At 46.5% G+C, this 24168-nt stretch overlaps 1 pseudogene; it reads left to right on the top strand.

Annotated features, from left to right (window-relative positions):
- Positions 1-9769: 9769 nt before the first annotated feature.
- Positions 9770-24168, top strand: part of LOC148023499 (putative pre-mRNA-splicing factor ATP-dependent RNA helicase DEAH5 pseudogene) — an 83253-nt pseudogene continuing 68854 nt past the window's right edge.

Here is a 24168-nt window from a genome sequence, read left to right as displayed (position 1 = left end):
GACGACGTGCCATGTGGTTGTATGCTCCGTCATCTGACCAACAGACAATAAGTTTTTCGTAATTGAAGGGACATGCAAGACATCATGAAAATTTTTCTTCCTGCCATCATGAACCACAAGAGGCACTTTGCCTTTATGCTCAATGCTATGCTGCGTGTCATCACCTGTGCATACATAGCCATGCTTTTCAGCCACCATATCTGTGAACCAATCACCGTGAGGGGTCATGTGATTTGACGCCCCTGAGTCAATGTACCACACTGCATCATCAGATGATTTTTCAGCAATCTTATCTTTGACATATTGCATGGCAAACAGTCGATCACCAGAATCATCTGCCTGACTGGACGTAGCATAGTGTCCATGCTGTTTACCCTTCTGATTCCCGTGCTTCTTCCAGCAGTCCTTTGCAATATGCCCATACTTGCCGCAGTAATGACAATCCTTGTCTTTGTTTGGATTGTTTGACTGACACTGCTACTGCCATGAGCCTCTGCCAACGGGAGTTAGATCTCCCCCTGCCTCGAAAATTTCCACGACCTCTTGCATTTGATGGCTGCTAATTTTGATTGCCATAGGATGCATTCTGCTGGGCTCCTCTGCCAGATCCATAACCCCTGCCACGACTGCCACGGCTACGCTGATTCGAGTAAAAAACTGCATCCTTATTCTTTGAACCGCTTGATCCTGTAGCTAAGCCAAGCTTCACCTCTTCATGAATCAATAATGCAACCAGCTCATTAAAGTCAGGCATTTCAGCCCGCACAGACACTGAAGTGTCAAAGGACTTGTACTCAGGACCTAAACCATTCAAGGTCACTGCAACCATATCTTCATCTTCAACCTGTGAACCAACAGATGCCAGCTGATCCGCAATAGTCTTTATCTCAGTTACATACTCCTGAATGGATCTGTTCTTTCTCTCCATATTATTAAACTTTTGCTTTAACTGGATCTTCCTTGCACTTGTAGTAGTGCCATAATACCTGATCAAGATGTTCCATGCATCTTTTGGAGAGCGACAATTCATAATCTGCATAACCATGGCATCTGATATACACAAGGACAGCCAGTGCAAAACCCTGCGTGCTCTCTCTGTCCAGAGTCGATGAGGTTGCAGCTGTTCTTGTGTTGCAGGTCTTTCTTCTGTAGTAGGCAACCTGGGTTCAGCTTCAGCTCCAATGATGACAAGCTCCCAGTAGCCTTTGCCTATCAGAAAGTTCTCCATGCGGAACTTCCATATTGCATAATTGTTGCTATTGCTATCAAGCTTCTCTCCCACAATCTGGGTTATGTTGTCCGTTCTATCAGCATTTGCCATTTTATAGACACTGCCTGACTACCTGCAAACCAGTAAGTCAACTTGGCAAACTTCAGCCCGCAACTGTATGTGACAATTTTCTGCAATTAATTGCAGAAAAAAAACAGGGTATTTCGACCCTCTAGCAGCCCCAGAACAGTCCACAACAAGTGGGATACACTGTAAGCAAAACAGTCAAGACAAATGCAATGTAGTTACTTCAGTTGAAACTCTTCCAACCTCACTGCCAGGGTACAGACATGCAGTCTGAAAACTGTAATTCTGGGAGTGACCAGCAGTGATTTCAACCCCAAAACTGAGTAATATACATGTCATACATGTCCCAAACCTTCATAGATGGCTACTAGTACATGTGTCAAGCCATACATAGGCATAAAAACACACAACAGTACATAACCAGCAGATACGAATGTTGTAAATACATTCCAGGTTCCAGACAGCCAATGCACTGGCAACAGGGATTCATTTCAGTCCCAATGAACCATAAGACATTCGCATCACTTCAGTTTCCAATGTGCAAGCATTTGTCAGTCACAAACCAAGCCTTCAAGTACCTGTATGGCTGATGAACTCAACTAGTTCTTGTAAGAACTAGAGTAACTAATGAGTGCTTTATGTCTGCAATTTTTGACAGTTTTCAGCCTGTCACAAACTCTCAGATCAGGCCACCAAAAGCTCCAAATTTACCAAGAAAAATGACATGTCTTCTGCCAAGCATCACATGCTACATTCAAGCTCAGTGTACATGCCAAATAGCATCCAAATCTCAGACCATACAAGTGTAAAATGTCCCTGTACTTTCAATGACTGTTCAGCCCGATCTATTCAGACCTATGCAACTGTATGTCAGCTCACACATGAGCTCCCACAGGGGCAATAGCAAGGTAAGAACCTTCCTTGGTATGCATCCAGCCTGTATTCCACTTGACACATGCTTTGCATCTTAAATCCTAGCCAACAATGGCAGCCTGTTTATAAGTGCAGCCCAGACAAACAGTTCAGCTTGTAGATGACCAAATGAGCATTTGGAGACCCCCAAGCAAGCACACAAGATGCCAAGTATGTGCTGAATTAAATCTGTCCACTTCAGTAGTCAATGCAGCCCCATTTTGGGCATCAAGAACCAGGCGCAACCTGTCAGCAACTCGTTTTTACATCTGCAATCGGGCTGGTCATTAAAGCTCACTCAAATCAAGCTCTAATGCTTGATTATTATCCCCTCTAGAAGGCTCAAATGGTTAAGTATGTTGCTTCTGTAGTCGTTCCACTCCTGAAGGACAGGCGCATTCCAGCAGACCACGTGTTCAGCAGCTCTAAAATTTCGTTTTTCTTCAGCTACCTATGTTGATTCAGCCAACCATGTTGTTTCAAGTACATAACTAGCATTCATAAAGTGCTTGATGGTCTTCATTTAGCACAGTAATGCTGCCCCAAATCCACGTTTCTTCCATCACACACAACCCTCTCATGCTGCGCTTTCTTCCAGGCCACGTTTGTTTTAAATGACTGCATGTTTTTAGTGTTGATACTCATTTGCATAGGCTTCAAGACTTACCACTAACCTTACTTGAGAAGCCTTTCTAGACAAAGACCAGAAAGAAGTCCTTCATGCTTCCAGCTATGGTTGTCAAGGCCACATGACAGATCTCTTCACCACTGCACATGACAGTTGACTCCTTTCCTCTGACTTCAGCTCCTGCAAGTCCAATGCCACACTCCCAGGCACACAGTCTTTGTCGATTCATGGCTCTGATACCATGTTCAAATTCATGGAGACAGAAAGATATCATAACCAGAGTGAAGCAGCATGCTTCCTCTCACACACTTCATCATTCATTCAACATTGTATAGTGAAAGTACAACCTAAGGTCATAAGACCATTCACACCAGGAGTAGCACCGACTTATTTAATGTACCTGACTAAGATAGCTAGACTAGCTGTGTCCAACTCATGTCGGTCAAACACACATGAGAGAGCTTGATATTCTAACATTATATCCAGACCACATAGTCCTCATCTCCAGTACCCCCGAGGTATTATAGCGCCATCTGGATGCACTACAGGCCTTTTGTCACGACAAGGACCTTACAGCGAACCTGGGGAAAACCAAGGTCATGATATTTAACACCTCTACACAATGGATCCGGCGATCAGTAACCCCCTTTCACATATGGCGTAGAAACAATAGAAGTGGTCCAGAGATACGCCTATTTGGGGATAACATTCTTAGGGCCGAGCTGTACTCTGAGGAAAGCAACAGAAGATAGACTAACACGAGGCTATGCAGCCCTAGGGTCAATGGAGAGGCAGTGTGCCCGCATACAGCTCCAGGAGCATCGGAAGCTATGGCTCTTTGACACCTTGGTCATGCTAGTACTTTTGTATGGGGTTCCCATATGGGGATCGAGTCTCTACCACACAAGGAGGAGCACACAGGACCAACCATTGCCCAAGGGGGAGGCCGTCTATAAGGGATGGGAGCAGATGGAGCGACCCTTGGTTCTTATGATATTACATATGATCCAGAGTAAGCCCTTCGTGCCACATGAGATCATCAGAGCAGAGATGGGGGCACCGCCCATAGTAGCAGAGGCTCTCTTCCAGATAGTGACCTTCCTGCACTGACTCTGGGATGCACACATTCGGGTTCCCCATTCGGGTTCATTATTCGCATATCCTCATTCGGGTTCATTATTCGCCTAAGCTACATGGATGCACACATATCTCATGGAGTACGATGCACCATTGGACAGATCCACACATCCTCACACTAGCTGCGGATCGAGACAGGCAGGTATAGTACAAACCCCCTCCCCCCAGAAGACAGGATTTGCCAGCTCTGCCAGCTTGAACCATAGACAGAGAAACACTACATATGCAGATGTCTCGTGTACTATGAGATCAGAGGGTGATTCCACTGCCTGTTCAGAGAGGGATTTGGGTCACTTTCCAAGGTGATGGACTTCTAGGATCAGCGGGCTTTTCCTACTGGAGCTACAACGCTACAGAGATCACCTCCTACAGACCTCGGAGTGGAGACAAGGAGCCGCCCACCAACGCACAATCACAGAGTTCTACAAGCACCGGCTATCCTCTCCACCATAGAGGCCCCACCAGCCCACCTAGCCTCCCCCGCCACCGGCGCCCACCCTTGACATAGCCATCACAAGACGTAGAATCCATCGCCCACGTCCAGCTGGCCCCCGCCCTTGTAGGAGGCACATGTTGCGGATACAAAGGATACTACAATGCCACCAAGGGACCATACCCCACCGCTTTAGTCTCTCCATGTTAGATAGACTCGTGAGAAATATTCTGGGATGATCACGCTCCATGAGCGGTTCCACACTGTATCTGGCATGTATATCACTTTCGTACCTATTAGCTATGTGCTCCTTTTTGGTTTTTCTTCCACTTAGCCTATCATAGCATTAGATGATAGCTTTATTGAGACTTGGGAAATCCCCAAACTCCCTGGATGTAAAAATCTTTTTGGTCTCATAGGCCGATTTGGCCTTTCGAAGATGTTAATATAACTTTCTTTCTTGTTTCTTTCTCTTTCTGTATTCGTATTTTTTCTTGCGTTGCGAACTCTCACATGGTAGCATTGCCTAACTGAGAGCACATCTTATCAGAGGAGAACCCCAACCATCTAGTACTACTTGCATTTGCTGCAAACACAATCTTTTGGAGCTTAGATGGCCATATATGGAGTGTCCCCACCTTGCGCCTTTCCTAGGCGGCATTATCTAGAGGCAGCGTGGAGCTTGCATTTTGATCAGGTGGCATCTTTTGGGGCAAGGTGGCTGCATTGGTGTTTGCATTTTATCAAGGCGACAACAATTAGTGGCCAGCCCTTTTCTTTTGGCTGGGGCTCTATAAAAGCAGCCCCGCTTGTACCTCAATCTCCACCCTCAACCTTCAAGCTTTCCTCCTCAAGCTTCAAACCTTGGGCACCTGTTGTTCAAGCCTCAAGCTCACCCCCACCACCTCTTTCTCTTCGTCTTCCTCTTCCTTATTCTTGTTCTTCCTTTTCCTTTAAAGTTTCTCCTTCTCCTTCCATCCATACATATGTCTATTCTCCTTGCTCTACCCAAAGAAGACGAGGAGCTCTGATGGTTCTTGTAATATAATATGTAACATTTTTTATTAATTTTATCAATTTTCTTTTTTGACCTTTAAGGTGCTAAGATAGGTACATTACATCCACTCCCCCTTAGAGAAATTGAGATGTCCTCATCTCGAGAAAAACTAGTTTTAAGTTCTAAGACCTCTGGGTTAGGACCCACTATGCTTCCGCTACGTATTCTAATTAAATACAATTGTGCAGACCTAATTAATTCTAAGTTTATTACAAAATACTAGCTCAAGAGTTGTTACATCAATAGATAGTATCAAAACAAGATATAAGTTATAGTAGACCCTAGTACTGGAGCTATACCCCTTGTTGCGCTTAAGTTGCTCTTTCCATGGACTGTGCATTGGGTCTTCCTCTTCCGGCTGTTCAAGATGAGCTCTTACTGAGGCTGCCTGGTCATTTTTACGGAGGCATGCTATTTTGGGGGTGGTGTCATATTGGCGGCCACTTTTGGGACAGTTGGTTTGTTTTTGGAGGCCGCCCTCTCCTTATTCCCACAAACTTCTTGTAGATTTTAGTACCCCAGTCTCTGTCTCCTCTCCGACATTGATGCTGCCATTCATCTCAGCCCGATTTGGTACCCTCACTGACGCTTTGGGTTGTGTGCAGGAACTAGTCCACATCATTGTATTCATCTCCAGTGCAACATTTGTTTCTTTATTTTCGGCTCTCTCTCTCTCTCTCTCTCTCTCTCTCTCTCTCTCTCTATCTCTGTATTCGTGTTCTTTCTTCCATTGCGCACTCTCACAAAACTAACTCGGCCATAACACAAGAAAATTAGCTCAGCTATGTACATAATGGAAGAGTCTTCAACAAAACTTGGCTCTTTACGTTTAGTCTTTGCATTCCGTTTCACTGAGATGATGATAAAGCCTTCACTATAACACTTCAAGCAAAAGGCTTCATCGTTGGTCATTCATGAGCCCAACCAATAAACTTACAGCAAAATACAAAATACAAGTGTTCAATGCCATATCAAGGACCCAATCAGCTGCATGTAAGAGGTAGCATCCGCTAAAGGTGAATTAACATGGGTTGTGGCCTTCTAGTTTAGATCTAGAGGAGTTCATATGGACTTCCATCCTTCCATCTCAAACATAGTCAAGAGCGCTTGCACATAGCACTGCTAGGAGATGAAGATCCCCATTAGAGTATGATAGATCTCATGATCTAAGAAAAAGTGAAGTCCCATGTCCTCATCTTAAACTTCTCATGAAGTGCTGCCTTCGTTTGCTTGACCATTTGGGCATGGTCACATATTAAGATCAAATCATTCACATAGAAGATCCCCATTAGAGTATGATAGATCTCATGATCTAAGAAAAAGTCAAGTCCCATGTCCTCATCTTAAACTTCTCATGAAGTGTTGCCTTCGTTTGCTTGACCATTTGGGCAAGGTCACCTATCAAGATCAAATCATTCACATAGAGGACAATAAACAAGGCTCGAGCCCCATTTGAGGTGTGGATATAAAGCTATGGATTGGTCGTGGAATGCCAATATCTCAATCTTAGTTGGAGAAACGAGTTTATCTTCTCGTTTCAAGCATATGGAGCTTGTTTGAGCGCCAGATAGGGGTAGGGGTTTGGTGCTTAAACTTAGCTGGTGCGGATTCTAGCTAGCTCAATACTTCTTACAACCACCATCAAAGAAACATAAGGACACTGCAATTCAATGAACCGATCCTAAGACCACCACTCAATAAGACATCATAATCTATCAACCACAGAAATTCACTTGAGGCAAAAACTCATCAAACTAAACATTTCATGTCGATATTAAATCCATAAAGTACCAAGAACATCATCATACCCATCAAGTATCAGAAGCCATAATGTATCTTTAAGGATTATCCAACGTTCAATATACCCACTAAGCTTCGAGGCACAGATTTAAGTTTTTCGCTTATGGCACATAAACACTTTGGTAATTTTTAATAAAGGTTGAAAAAGTTGAGATTTAAGTCTGTAATAAATTGCTAATGAAGGTTAATTTTTATAATGTGCCTATTTTGGTTGAACACTCCCCTCTCAAGCCCAAAATCAGAACTCAGAGGGATTGCAATGTGATTACTCAGCCCATACTACCCCAAGGTGTCCCACTCCAAAGTAGCCATGATATTAAGTGTTTTTAACTACTTTTATACTCTCTTATGGGCAATTTTGGAAATAATGAGCTAATTTATTTTTGTAGCAGGCGAAGAGGATGCTTGGCTACTTGGAATTATGGGCTATTGGCTTACAAGCAATTATGATCATGTAATGTGGCTTGTCATAATGTAAGGACACCATACAACTTTGTGTTTTTGTAAGATGCTTCTCATAGGAGTTGGAGCGCTGTTGGTATTTGGTTGCTGGCTCACTTTTAAGTGTTTTAGCTCAGCTAGTTGAGCGACAACTCCAGGCAACCTTGTGTTTTTACAAAAGTGACCACCCCCATTTTAGGATTAAGTGTTTTTTTCTACTTGTACCCTCTCTCATGGGAACTAGTAAAATCTTTTTGTAATTTTTTTCTTGGAGTAAGAAAAGAGTATGCTACCGATACCCTAAGGAAGCTTTTACCTATTGCTACCGATACCCGAAGGAAGCTTTTACGTCTACAATGACATATGTCGGTTGAACTATGTCTAAATAAGACATTTGGATGTATTGTGTCTATTCTAAAAAACTTTTAATGTTCTTACAAGCAAGAGACTGAGCTTGTAGCTCTTGAGACTCTTATCATTTGATATAAATAATAGTCTAGTTTTTGGACCGAGTATTATGAAGATTTTCGAAACCCCTTATTTTTATTTGTGGTATTTTCTTTTTCTTTTTGTGGGTTTTTTTTTAAAACTATAGGGAAGAAGTCGATCATACTTAGAATCACCATAATTCTCAATATGTGATGATTTGCCTTGTCGTGGGAGACTATAGTTTTTTGAGGTTAGGCGAAGGGGGGTTTTTGTTGTGTAGTTGACCCAGGATTTGCAAAACAGAATGTCTACAATCCCAAGCTTGGTTTAGATTCCCTTTTCATGACACCCATTTCCCAAAGAGGTGACTTGGTGGCTGTCATTTTATTCTCAAAGAGGTGATGACTTTGCTTCTAGGTAGCATGATCTGGTGGCTGCAGAATTAATCTAGGAGAGGAGTTACTCAAAACGATCATTGCAGTGTTGTTATCCTATTGTTGTCAGTAACTAGACAGGGGTAGTGCCAACGCTTTGGTGTTGATAGCAGCATTCTTTCCCTTCCATGGCAGGGGTAGAGACAAGGACAGGGATAGGGACAGGGACAGGGACAGGGACGGGGATAGGAATACCAAATCGAATTAGAAACATGACCACCATGACAGTTATGATAGGGCTGCTAAAGATCATTATAGGAACCATGACAAAAATGATGAGTTGGAGAGAGAGGAGATCGAGGCTTTAAGGGTGCCCCTAAAGAGGTAGAGCTTTTTGCTTTGTACCATGGCAGGGTTTCTAGAGTCATGGATAATGGCTGCTTCATACAACTCTCCAGCTTTCATGCACGCAAAAAGGGTATTGTCCATGTTTCTCAAATTGCTTCAAGAATGATAGCTGATGCAAGACATGTGGTCAAACGAGATCAAGAAATTTGGGTAAAGGTTGTTTTTATGACTAGGAAGGAACTTAGTGGGTGTGACCCCCTAGCGAGACTCGATGGCGTCATGGAGGTGGCAAGAGGATGATGGTGGAGTATGGCAGGGCGGGGGGCTAATGCACGTGATAGGGCCGAGGGGAGATGCCGGGCGGGGCCGAGGGCCGAGGGCAAGGGCCCAGGGCTGAAGGCAGGGGCCGAGGAAGATGGCAAGGCCGAGGGCCAAAGGCAGGGGCCGAGGGCTGAGGACACGGGGGCCGAAGGGCAGGGGCCGAGGGCTGAGGCTGACGGGACCAAGGGCCGAAAGGGAGGGCCGAGGGCCGAGAGGTCGCAGGGCTCGGACGGGCCAAGAGGTGATGGGTCAATGCGTGTGGAGCAGGGTCGACGGTGATGGATCGGAGGGGAAACGAATCGGCACGCGTCCCATGGCCGACCTGATCTGCCAAGTGGCAGCTGATGTGGCACTGATGACGTGGTTGCTGACGTGGCACCTGCACAGTCGCCTGCTGACGTGGCAACACATCTGCTTCGCACACTTTAACACTCTCGAATGGGTTCCTGGCTGGAAAATACATATGTACACAGCCTGAATGAGGAAAATGCATGTCCAGGGGATGATCTCCAACAATAACCCAAGTGTCTAGTGATCAAGTATTTCATCTAGATCCAAGAACCGTGTCATTTGGACACATACTTCTCAAGTTATGGCCAAAGGAGTGGTTATGGGACACTTGGACAGCAAGCTTGACAGGGAATTATTTGATGACCTTGTGCAAATGCGGAAAGGGATTGAACAATGCTCTCTTAAGGTTGACAAGTTTGTTGCTGAGGCTACTTCACTTTTTGAGAAGTTTTCTCTTACAACTTCCCATGATCCCAATTCAACATGGCAAGCGGATCAACAAGTTCCAATGCAAACTCCTACTTATGGGCATCACAATTGGGACTCATCTTTTTATGGTTATCAACATGAAGACTATCATGGGCAGCTTGTGCAAGTGGACATGGACAGTCATCTTTTACAGTGCTGAGCTACCGGAGTACTTCATCAAGAGCTTGCTCACCACCATCCATGCTGTCCTCCTCCCAAAGAAAGCCAGCAAGGATGAGCTCTCAAGTATAATAATAACTGAGGAAGATGATAATGGTTCTTCTCGACGCTCATTAAAATGGATGAGCTCTCCAAAGAGATGGGAGGCCTTTTCAAGTAACAGAGTAGATGGGATGCAACTTTTACTAGCTTTTATATTTGGTGACATCTTAGCTATCTAAACTTTAGTGCAAGTTGATAAGAAACATAGAAAGTTAGGAACACAAGATATATATAATCAAAATAACAATAATACATTGCGAAAAATTCGAACTTCTATTATATTGTGATTTTAAAAAATATTTGGAATATCTGACTAGCTTTAATTTAAAAAAACCCATAGAAGTTTGAATTATCAAAGGTGGCCCCATAATTTCACATAAACATCCATTGAAAATAAGCAAAATAAAGAGAATATGTAATATGTATGTGCAATGTAATATATTATGTAATATGTATGTGCAATGTGCATATGCCATGCAGTCTTGTAGATTATATTGAATATTCTACCTATATACACCCATGTGAACCTTTTTTTTTTAAAGGTATAGGTACATCATACATGCATACATATGTGTACATCAGGGAGGGGGAGAGCGAGACCTTGTCCATTGTCGAGACTTGGCGTGCTGCGCAGATGAAGTACCACAGGCTCGAAAAGGTCACCGTGGTGAGACCTTTTTTGATGTGGCAGGCAAACTACAGTTCAACTAGGAGAGGCCCGATAACGGTGGGGAAATTCTATGTTTCACCATTTCATAGTTCAACTGAGACACGTGGCACAAGCAAAGGATGCCTATTACAGAACAGACATGGAAAAAGAGATGCAATGGAGATGAGACGAGCTTATCTCATGTGCACCAGATTGGAAAATGGTGCACCCTTTCTAAATGTGCAGTTAAACTGGCTTCGCCTGCCTGGTACGTCATGTGCATGTGCAGAGGGTATGACAACGTTCACCACGAACAGCTCGTTTTTGGACTGTTACTCTTTTGGGCGCTTCTCTGTGGTCAAACCTCTTTCCCATTTTGGTCAAAGATATCTGAAATGATGTCACTGGGCCCGCGGCACCTCTCCATGTCACGGTGCAAGAAGTGTAACATCTCACTATGTTTTGAACCGGCTCTTGTTGTTGCTAGTCGATTCTTAGGATAGCTCAAGAGTCCCTTGCAAGTGATCTCTTAGGCACTTTAGTCCACTCACCAAGCTAAAGATGGGTCATTTAGTATCTTTGAGTTTGCGAGGTTACACATAGGTGCAAGATCTAGAGAGAGAGAGAGAGAGAGAGAGAGAGAGAGAGAGAGAGAGAGAGAGAGAGAGAGAGAGAGAGAGAGAGAGAGAGAGAACTATGGGAAATAAGATTGTTAACTCATTGGCTCTTTTATATATCTGTGTGGCATGCTAGGTTGTTTTGCTATTGGGTATTTGAGAAGAAGCCCTAGATTCAACTTCATTTGGTTAGGCACCTCTTTCATGATATGCCCTTCCTTCCTTTTTTCTTAAAACTGCTGCAAATATCATAATAATTTGGGTACTACCCACACAATGGTAAACCCCCCCGCCCACCCTCCCCCCCCCTATAACGAGTCTATCGTTGTATGTAGATAACCCCTTTAGAGCTTCAAGCCCGGGGTTATTTGTGTGTTTTGTCTTGGATTTTTAGCCCTATGATGTAAGATCATGGATGTATTTTACCTTGAGGTCTATGCCCTTGGGGTGTTTTAATAGAAAATGATAATCTTCTATGGTTAAAAAAACGGTCGCGTGCTTCTTCACAAAAAATACACATCTTGCATGCAAAGCAATGATGGCATCAACATTCCCTACAATATTCACAAAAGAGGGATAAAATATTTCCATCTACATTGTGCCAGACGTATGTATGTGTGGGTATGCTACTCCCATTACAAATCCATAGACCGATACACACTACCATGCCAATGAAACACACTCCCACACATTTGTTCAAACTCCCATAGTAAATATCCCCATACTCTTTGCACGTGTACCTCACTTTTACATTACATTCCACTCTAAAACATACATGGACCACAGGGATACCCTTGCTAAGTAGTCTTACCTCAAAACCATCTTCCATCATATATCCAAATTTTGAGCATAACTTTTTAGATATCTTGCATAATTTAAGCAACCTTTATTCCTAGCTCAAACACTCAAGCAAATTTGAGCTAGGCTCAAGTCAAGAATCCAAGCTTACATGGTTGTAAGACCAAAAAAATGGAGAGATTGCGATTTTGTGGCCATATTAAAAGTTACAATGGATAGATGGATGCACCTACTTTCCTTTAGTTGAAGGATTTCTTCAATTTCATCAACCTTGGGAGCATCTTCCATAGTAGGTCCAGCAAACTTTCCCACAAAAGGGCATTGCAAACTAGCACGAAACACATTACGTATCCTTCGATGGGTTCTTGGAAAGGAGTGGGGGAGGGGGTGTGCCATGTCGTGGGGTAGTGTGGGGTTTTTTAGGGTTGGGTGGAGCGGGCTTTTTGGAAAGGGAGAGAGGGTGTGTGCCATGTCACGGGGGAGTGGGTTTTTTGGGGTTGGGTGGAGCGAGGTCTTTGGGAAGAGAGGGAGAGGTGTGCCATGTCGTGGGAGAGTGAGGTTTTTTGGGGTCGAGCGAAGCAGTGTTTTTTGAGAGGGGGAAGGGAGATGACATGCCATGTTGTGGTGGGAGAGCGGGGTTTTTTGGGGTTGGATGCAATGGGGTTTTTTGAGGAGGGGGGTGTGCCATATCATGGGGCGTTGAGGGGTTTTTTGGGATTAGGTGGAGCGGGATTTGGGAAGGGAGAGAGGGTGTATGTCCTCTCTTCACAAAAAGGTTAAACTCGTTTGTTAACCTTATTTTTCCTATCCCTTTCCTATTGCTTTTCCTCAATCACATTTGGATCATATGTGCTGCATCTACCCCACCAATTAGTGAACTACCTCCATTGACCTCAACGAAGAATTGTACATCCTTGGTCTTCTTATTTCCAACCATGATAAAGCTATGCAAGTGTAGGTGAAGGAGAGTAATCATATCTTTTTTGAACTCGCTAAAAGAAGGCATGCTTGATATTCCTGTACATAATATCAACCTTCTCATTTGGTTTCATAATCGCATATATCAACCCATTTATGTGTGCCTCTAATGATCCACACAGCTTCGTCCCTTTCCCACCAAAGACAAGCCTTATCCATAGATCTAACAACCTAATAAGTTTACCTTTTGAAAGCTGGAGTCTTTCTTGAGTCACTAAAGTAGCCCTCAGTGTCTTCTCTTGAGTCTGAATTTCTGAAAGCGAGGTACCTCTCTCTCTTGTTTTTATAGATGGACGCCCCACCAAATAGGGGGCGCGGCCTATGAGATGGGGCAGAGGACTGTACAGAAAACCCCGATACGTGTGGCAGTTTGGAACTGCAATGGCTCCCTATGGTCATGACCGGACAGACTTGAGGAGATTTTACCCGACCATGATGTTATATGCCTCAGAGAGACACATGAGAGCCCAGAGAGAGGGCTTCCATGCATTACATGATTTGAGTGGGTATCTGCATACCGGGCTACTACTAGGCAGAGCACATCTAGGGGCTCAGGAGGGGTGGCAGTTCTATTCCGTCAGGGGATACAGAGACATATCCAGTTAGTGAGACGAGATGAGGAGGCCAGTTACATATGGATCAGAGTGCAGATATCAGATGAGAGATGGATCTATATGGCAGTATGCTACTTTTCACCACGAGGGCCTAGATATGCTACTACGCAGGGTGATATTCAGGCCAAAGATTCCCCCTCCCCTTATTCACAGCTCTCAGAGGACATTATTCTGTATTCTATTTTGGGTAAGGACTTCCTTATGGGGGACTTCAACGGGCGCACACAGAGCCGACAGTGTGAGAGTTTTGATATGGAGCAGCCAGAGATCATGAGAGCATTAGACCCTGAGGAGTTGGGGATCAGTAGGGAGTCAGCAGATACTGGGCCAAATGCCACAGGGTATGGAGGGCATTTACTTGAGCTTGGTAGTAGACATCATCTCGTTATTTATAACGGGATGGCACAATAGCCATATTCAGGAGGCCTTACATGCTTCCCACATGGGGGGGGCGAGAGTACTGTAGATTATCTACTCGGACCGATCGATGGGATGCATACTATCAAGTCCTTCGGCCTTGGGAGACTTCCACTCGGTGCCGATCACACCTTTCTCAGTTTCTCACTCCTCACCTCATTACCATCACCACCTGCAGATATCATACCCCACATGCATACTACCATACACTTCACTCATAAGCTCTCACATATTTACTCACAGCATCTGGAGGAGCACATCACATCACTTGATCCATACGCACCCCTTGATACACTGACCACTGATATCACACGCATTCTGCATGATTCTGCTACACTCAGTTTTCCACATCACACATACACGCACCCCCCTCGGACCGGTACCATGCCACAGAACAGGTGGTATGATGATGAGTGCAGAGATCTACGTCGACAGCTATGCGATTTGGAGGCCAGAGGAGAGATCACACACAGACAGGCATAGAGACGCATGCACCGCTTGACCCACCGTAAAAAGCGGGAATGGGAGGAGGAGAGATATTGGGATATATACCACCTTCTTATGAGCAGAGATTGTGCAGAGGCATGGAGGCAGATCAGAGAACCACGCTCACCCACACCGATACATGACCCTACAGTATGGTATGGATACGCACAGAGTTTATATCATGTACCTGCACAGCCGCTGATACCCACACCATGTACACCGAGACCGGGTATTTCATCCTTTTTCACCACTAGTATGGTGAAACATGCTATCTCACGGTTACAGTATGGCCGCGCTCGAGACCAGTTTGATCTTCAGGCAGAGCATATTATATATGGCAGAGACACATTGGCTCCACTCATTGCTCACCTCTTTAACCGTGCATTGTCGGAGGGGTTCCCTGACTCGTGGACAGAGCACACCATTGTACCTATCCACAAGTCAGGGGATCCTATGGATCCTAACACATATAGGACCATCATGATTGGGCCAGTTTTGTCCAAACTTTATGGCACGGTGATGGAGGAGGAGCTCAGCACGCTAGCAGAGAGGGAGTGCATGCGCACACCCAGACAGGCAAGGTTCAGACGGGCATTTTCTACCATAGACCACATCTTCACTCTCCGTTGTCTGATCGACCAGACACGAGTGAAGAAACAGAGATTGTACTGTTGCTTTGTGGATTTCCGCAAAGCCTTTGACATGGTTCCGAGAGAGAGGCTTTTCAGACGCCTACTTGATCTGGGGGTGGATGATGACATGATGTGGGGTATTTATGCACTATATGAGCAGGTTACTGGCAGAGTCAGATGTCCGGGAGGTATATTAGATCCCCTTGTGAGCACCATTGGTGTGAAACAAGGATGCCCACTCTCACCGACTCTATTTGGGCTATACATTGATGAGATAGCAGAGTTTATTCAACAGCGAGCCGGTGGAGGTATAGATCTCAGTGGAGCCACAGTTCATATCTTACTATATGCAGATGACATTGTGTTGGTTTCAGACTCAGCTCAGGGATTACAGCAGCATTTATTAGAATTGGATGATTTTTGCATACAGAGAGGCATGACAGTGAACCTTGGTAAAACCAAGGTTCTTATATTCCATACATCAGCTCAGATACGCAGACAGAGTATTTTCATGGCAGCAGGAGGGAGTGTTGAGGTCACTGGATCATATGTATATTTGGGAGTCACCTTTACAGCAGCTTCAGGGAATTTCTCGATGACACAGGCAGCTCGTGACCGCCTCACTAGAGGATACTCAGCATTGGCTCTTATGGAGCGACAGTGTTATCAGGCACATTTCCAGGAGCCCCGCACCAAGGGGTGGCTCTTTGATACTCTAGTCACTCCAGCACTGATGTATGGAGCAGCTATATGGGGGCCAGGCCTTGCCGATTATGTAGGGACATTGATGGAGAGACCTCAAGTGATCATGATATCTAGATTGATTCGCAGCAAGGCCTCAGTCCCACATGACATTGTGCGAGCAGAGCTTGCCACACCGCCCATGCTAGTCGAGGCATTATTTCAGACAGTCTGCTTCCTACACAGATTTCAGGATATGGACAGAGATCGAAATTGCATATAGAGCATATATGGCATCTCAGGAGATGGCTGGAGCGGGGGATACCACATCATGGTATGCACAGACTAGAGCTTGGTTTGACAGACATGGGCTGGACATTGATAGACTCCCACCTCTTCTATATGATACTCAGGCTCCCACTTACACCCTCTCTCTCTCTGAGAGGAACAGAGTCATCAGATAGGAGATATGGCATATTTATATATAGAGGACATGGGTCAGCCCTGCACAGCCCCACTGCCATCGAAGATGGCACATTATGATACACAGTTCTTGAGCATATCAGAGCAGGGATTCATAGAGATTCCGAGATATATGCAGATCTATATGCCACATCGATTGAGGGTTCTTATTGGACAGCTCAGGGTATCATCACATCAGCTTATGATTGAGAGTGGCAGAGCCAATGGCATCCCACGGGAGGAGAGGATATGCCCCCTTTGTAGATCAGAGGTGGAGAGTGAGGAGCATTTTGTTCTCAGATGCCCGGCATACTCAGAGTTGAGATCTAGATACACATTGAGCAGCTCACTTCAGGGATGTATGACTGATATGGATCAGAGATCATTTGGCCATTTTCTGGGAGAGGCATGGCACATCAGAGAGCAGAGCACACAGCGGGTCCCAGTAAGAGAGGGGCCCACCCAGACGACTATTACACAGTTCTTTCAGACAGACAGAGTGAGAGCTACTATACCAGCCTCCAGCCAGACCTCCGGGCTCACACTACAGCAGGCTGAGGACCAGCGTACCCGACGCCGCACGAGGATCCGGGGGTTTTGAACCCCACAGCCACACCGACAGGAGATCTGGAGGATTCTTGATCTACATCGACAGCAGACTGAGATCCGATGACACTCGACACATTGGATCTCAGATCTCCAGTTTGCTCTTTCTCCACCGCCGATGTACCACATCCTCCATCCAGGAGGGATCACCTGCTATTAGCGACTTCGACGACTGCTACTACATCCCAAGATAGTATATCTCCCTGCATCTGTTACATATACACATCGCACCACTTTATCACAGCCGACAGTTGTTCCCCTATCACAACCGATATTTGTTCCCCTTTTGTAGCCATTATCTGGAGTACCAGAGCTACATACGCACATACACATATACGATACTTATCACACTCACAGCACCGTATTTTCAGTTTCCAGTTTTTAGCTTTTCATTCAGCACTTTTATTTTGGATAGCTGGACCTCATCAGTTGTATCACAGTTTGTCTCATAGGCCAGTTTTGGTCTTTAGAAGACGTTAATATAACTTTCTTTCTTTCTTTCTCTCTCTCTCTCTCTCTCTCTCTCTCTCTCTCTCTGTGTGAATCTGAAAACGAGGTACTTTTGTAGGTTGTATTTGACGAGATTGATAGGATTTTTGCCTACGACAGTCTGAAAACAAGGTGGCTGTAACCTCTCTCTCTCTCGTCCCTCTCTCTGTGTTTTAATTTTGAACGAAGCCTCTTAAAGTTTCTCTGTAATTTTGAGTTTGTTTTTGTTGTGGTTTAATTGCATTGAGTATGCATTTCGTCTTGAAGCCCCAATCTGCGTTTATGCTATGCCCCAATCTGCGTTTCTGTCATTCTTGAAGCCCCAGTTGTCTCGGACTTGAAGCGATAACCTTGGGATTGGGAGCTATAGCCAAATGAACACCTGTCTTCAGGAAGCCGCTTGCCATTCTAGCACACCCCCTCCACCCCTCCTTCCTAAGAACCCCGCTCCATCCAACCCCAAAAGACCCCGATCCCCCACCACAACATGGCACGTCATTGCCCCCCCCTTGGTGGCCCCTTCAAAAAATCCCACTTCGCCCAACCCCAAAAAACCCCTCCCCCACGATATGGCACACACTCTCTCTCTTCTAAAAACTATGGCACAACACCAAAAAACCCACTCTCCCACGACGTGGCACACCTCCTCCCCTTCCCAAAAACCCCGCTCCACCCAACCCCAAAAAACCCCATGTTACAACATGGCATGTCACACCACTCTCCTCCTTTCCAAAAACCCCGCTCCACTGAACCACAAAAAACCCCACTCCCCCATCACAACATAGCACATCGTCCCCGCCTCATGCCTTCAAAAAACACCTCGCTTCGCCCGACCCCAAAAACCCTGCTCTCACATGACATGGCACACCTCCCCCCTATTCCCAAAGACCTCGCTCCACCCAACCCCAAAAAACCCACTCCACCACCACATGGTACACAGCCTCTCTCCCTTCCCAAAAACCCTGCTCCACCAAATCCCAAAAAATCCCACACTGCCCCACGATATGGCACACCCCCTCCCCCCTTCCCAAGAACCCCGCTTTATCCAACCCCAAAAAACCCTACTCCCCCACCACAATATGACACATTGTTCCCCCCGCCCCTTCAAAAAACCACACTTCGCCCAACCCTAAAAAACCCCCCTTTTCCATGATATGGCACACATACCCTCTCTTTCAAAAACAACGGCATAACCCCTACACCCAACCTCCGCCCTGCCACGACATGGCATACACACACATGCATCCATCTCTCCTCCCAACTCTCTTTTCTCAAAAACCCCACTCCACCTATCCTTAAAAAAACCCACTCTCCCATGACATAGTATACCTCCCCTTTCTTCCTAAGAACCCCACTCCACCCAACCCCAAAAAACCTCACACCGTGTCATGAGATGGCACACAACCCTCCCCTCCCTCCCCAAAACCTCAATCTACCTAGCCCCAAAAAACCCCACACCACCCCACGACGTAGCACAGCCCCTCCCCCCCGCTCCCCCAATACAACATGGCATGTCGCCCCCCACTCCCCTTAAAAAACCCCACTTTTCCCATCCCCAAAAAACCCCACTCCGGCATGATATGGCACACACACTCTCTCTCCCAAAAATCGCGACACAACCCCTACACCCAACCTCCACAGCGCCACGACATGGCACACACACACACACACACACACACACACACACACACACACACACACACACACACACACACACACACACACACACACACACACACACACACATCCCTCTCTTCTCCCAACACTCTTTTCTAAAAAACCCCGCTCCACCAAACCCCAAAAAAAGCCACTCTTCTACGACATGGCACACCTCCCCCCTCTTCCAATCCCCCCACCACAACATGGCATATCGTCGTCCCCTCCCCCCTTCAAAAAACCCCGCTTCGCCCAACACCAAAAAACCCCACTCCCCCACGATATGGCATATGCACCCTCTCTTCAAAAAACCGCAAACCCCTACACCTAGCCTCCACTCCGCCATGACATGGCACACACACACACATATCCCTCTCTCCTCCCAACTCTCTTTTCTCAAAAAGCCCGCTCCACCCAACTCGAAAAAAACCCACTTTCCCACGACATGGCACACCTCCCCCCTCTTCCCAAGAACCCCGCTCCACCCAACCCCAAAAAACCCCACACTGCACCACGACATGACACACCACCCCCTCCTTCCCGACAACCCTGCTGCACCTAGCCCCAAAATACCCCCACTCCCCCACCACAACATGGCACGTCGTTCCCCCTTCAAAAAACCCTACTTCGCCCAACCCCAAAAAACCCCACTCCCCCACGATATGGCACACACACCCTCTCCCAAAAACCACCGCACAACCCCTACACCTAATCTCCACTCTACCACGGCATCATGCACACACACACATACCCCTCTGTCCCCCTAACTCTCTTTTTTCAAAAACCTCGCTCCACCCAACCCTTTGAAAACTTCGCTCCACCCAACCCCTAAAAACCGATTCCCCCATGACATGGCACACACCCTCTCTCTCTTTTCAAAAACCTCAGTCCACAAAACCCCAAAAAGCCCCACACCACCCCACGACATGGCACACCCCATCCCCTCCCTTCCCAAGAACCCCACTCCATCCAACCCCAAAAGACCAATCTCCCCTACCACAACAAGGCACATGGTCCCCCCCTTTCAAAAAACCCCGCTTTGCCCAACCCCAAAAAACCCGACTCCCCAAGATATGGCACGCACACCCTCTCTCCCAATAACTACGGCATAACCCTTACACCCGACCTCCACTCTGCCATGGCGTTGCACACGCGGACGCAAATCCCTCTCTCCTCCCAACTCTCTTTTCTCCGAAATCCCGCTCCACCCAATGCCAAAAAACCCACTCTCCCAAGACATGGCACACCTCCCCCCCTCTTCCCAAGAACCCTGCTCCACCCAAACCCAAAAAACCCCACATCGCACCACGATACGGCACACCACCCCCCTTCCTTCCCAAAAACCCCACTCAACCCAACCCCAAAAAAACTCCACTCCCGCACCACAACATGGCACATCGTCCCTCCCCTTCAAAAAACCCCACAACGCTCTACGACATGGCACACCCCCCTCCTTCCCAAAAACCTCGCTCCATCCAACACCAAAAAACCCCACTCTCCCACCACAACAGGGCACGTCGTCCCCCCTCTCAAAAAACTCCGCTTTGCCCGATCCCAAGAAACCTCACTCTCCCACGATATGGCACACGTCCCACCCTCTTCCCAAATACCCCGCTCCACCCAAGCCCAAAAAACCCACTCCCCCATGACATGGCACACACCATCTCTCCCTTCTCAAAAACCTCACTCCTCCCAACCCAAAAAAATCCCACACCGCCCCATGACATGGCACACCCCCTCTCACCCTCCTTCCCAAGAACCCTGCTTCATCCAACCCCAAAAGACTACACACAACCTCCACTCTGCTACGACATGGCACACAAACACATACATCCCTCTCCCCTGCCAACTCTCTTTTCTCAAAAACCCAGCTCCACCCAACCCCAAAAAACCCCACTCTCCCATGACATGGCACACCTCTCCCCCTCTTCCCAAAAACCCCGCTGTCATGGCGCTTCGCGGCCACGCATGGAAATCCTCGACGAACCATTGCAAATTTTAAGTTCTTTTGTGTGTGTGATTGATATGTTTGCTGTGTGCTTCATCTTAATTTTTTGTAATCTCGAGTAGTACTCGAGCTGCGTGTATTTAGTGTGAGGATTCCATGTGATTGCGTGTCTTTGCGTGTGTATAAAACCCAAGATGAAGAAACCCGGACATTGCACGTGCATGTATGCATTAATATTCAATTCCGTGTACTAGAGCAAACTATCCTAGTCATGATTGGAGTCGTGATGCGAGCCGAGCCAAAGACTGCAAGATAAATCCAAAAACCCAAAGATAGATGGACTAAGTGCGCGAGAGCATGTGCTAACCGAAGTTAGTTCATAAGGAGAGTGTGAATTTGGTTAAGTGTACAAAGAGAAGAAGATTCTACAAGCTTCTTAAAGAAGCTTAAATAAGAGAAAAGAAACGAACGCCAGCGTTCTGGACGGCCATGATCGACGTCACCTTGCAGTGTGTTTTTTTTTCCGCGCGATTGTCACACAGACATACTCATTTACTGCGCGTTGCAGGTCAGTAGAACGACGTTGAAGCTACGTCAAAAAGCCTTATGCATTATAAGCTTATAAACAAAGCTTTTGGATTTTTTAGCTATATTAACATGTTGTGGTGGAGTGGAGGTTGGGTGTAGGGGTTGTGCCATGGTTTTTGGGAGAGAGGGTGCGTGTGCTATATCTTGGGGCATTGGGTTTTTTTGGGATTGGGCAAACCAAGGTTTTTTGAACGGGGGAGGGGGGTTGGCATACCATGTTGTGGTGGGGGATTGGGGTTTATTGTGGTTAGGTGGAGCGGGGTTTTGGGGAAGGAGGGGGGATGGTGTGCCATATTATGGCGTGATATGTAGGGTTTTTTGGGGTTGGGTGAAGTGGGGTTTTTGGGAAGAGGCGGGAGGTGTGCCATGTCGTGGGAGAGTGGGTTTTTTTGGGATTGGGTGGAGTGAGTTTTTTGAGAAAAGAGAGTTGGGAGGAGAGAGAGATGTGTGTATGTGTGCCATATCATAGCGGAGTGGAGGTTGGGTGTAGGGGTTGTGCCGTGGTTTTTGGGAGAGACGGTATGTGTTAGATCAACCCAAGTGTTGAGGAGCCAAATCAAAGATCCAATTAGTTGCTGTAGTAGCGGGTAGCATCTGCTAAAGGAGAATCTATGTGAGAAGTGGCCTTCCAGTTCGGTTCCATAGGAGTAGAAATGGACCTGCAACCCTCCATCTCAAAAGTCACCAAGAGCTCTTATACATACTGCTAGGAGCTAGGAAAGGAAAATCCCCCTCTGAGTTTGATAAATCTGGTGGTCCAAAAAGAAATGGAGAAGTCCTAAATCCGTCATCTCGAACTTTTGATGTAAGGCTGCCTTTGTCTCTTCAACCTTCTGTGCATGGTCACCTGTAACAATCAAATCATTAACATAAAGAACAAGCAACACACGACCACCCTTGGAGGTGTACACATAAAGTTGCAGATCGGCCTTGGAGCGCCGATATCCTAACTTTTCCTGAAGGAATGAGTCATCACTATGGTACTTGGTCTTGAAGACCCATTTGACACCAATCACCTTCTTATATCCCTTGAGAGGATGATATCTTTAGAGGATATGGCCATGATTCTCTTGACTCAACTACCCTCTCCTAGGTACGATGTCTCCTATAATAGCTTTCTGACATTGCAGACCCAAGAGACACTTCTTTATGGGAGGAGATTTCACTACTTGTCCTAGAGCATAACGAGTGAACTAAAGAGGTGGGAGCCAATGGACACACCCTCTCTCCCTTCTCAAACCCCGCTCCACCCAATCCCAAAAAACCCCACAACACCCCATGATATGGCATACCCCCCTCCTCAAAAACACCGTTGCATCCACCCACGATATGACACACATACCCTCTCTCCCAAAAAATGCGGCACAACCCCTACACCCAACCTCCAATCCACCATGATATGGCACACACACACACACACACACACACACACACACATCCCTCTCTCCTCCCAACTCTCTTTTCTCAAAAAACCCGCTTCACCCAATCCCAAAAAACCCCACTCTCCCAGGACATGGCACACCTCTCGCCTCTTCCCAAAACCCCGCTTTACCCAACCCCAAAAAACCCTACATATCACACCATGACATGGCACACCATCTGCCCTCCTTCTCAAAAACCCCGCTCCACCTAACCACAAGAAACCACACTCTCCCACCACAACATGGCTCGTCATCCCCCCTCCCCCCTTCCAAAAACCCCGCTTGGCCCAATCCCAAAAAAACGCACTTCCCCAAGATATAGCATACGCACCGTCTCTCCCAAAAACCATGGCACAACCCCTACACCCAACCTCCACTCCACCACAACATGGCATATACACACATCCCTCTCTCCTCCCAACTCTCTTTTCTCAAAAACCCCGCTCCACCCAACCCCAAAAAAACCCACTCTCTCACGACATGGCACAACTTCCCTAAGAACCTCGCTCCACCCTATTAGAAATAGGCTGTTCAAGTCCCCCCCATGCCCCCCGTCCTTCCTAAAAAAACCCTGCTTCGCCCAACCCCAAAAATCCCCACTCCCCCACATGCCTTCTCTCCCAAAATCCGCGGCACAACCCCTACACCCAACCTCCACTCTGCCACGACATGGCCCACACACACACACACATCTCTCTCTCCTCCCAACTCTCTTTTCTCAAAAACCCCACTCCACCCAATCCCAAAAAAAGCCACTCTCCCATGACATGGCACACCTCCTCCCTCTTTCCAAAAACCCCGCTTCACCCAACGCCAAAAGCCCTACATCGCGCCATGACATGGCACACCATCCCCCCTCCTTTCCAAAAACCCCGCTCCACCCAACCACAAGAAACCCCACTCCCCCACCACTACATGTCACGTCATCCCACCTCTCCCCTTCAAAGAACCCTACTTCACCCAACTCC

This window comes from Lygodium microphyllum, chromosome 16, assembly GCF_053477565.2.
Source record: "Lygodium microphyllum isolate KBCC chromosome 16, Lygodium_microphyllum_v1.1.10, whole genome shotgun sequence".
Classification (NCBI taxonomy): domain Eukaryota; kingdom Viridiplantae; phylum Streptophyta; class Polypodiopsida; order Schizaeales; family Lygodiaceae; genus Lygodium; species Lygodium microphyllum.
This window is presented reverse-complemented; position numbering and strand designations above follow the sequence as displayed.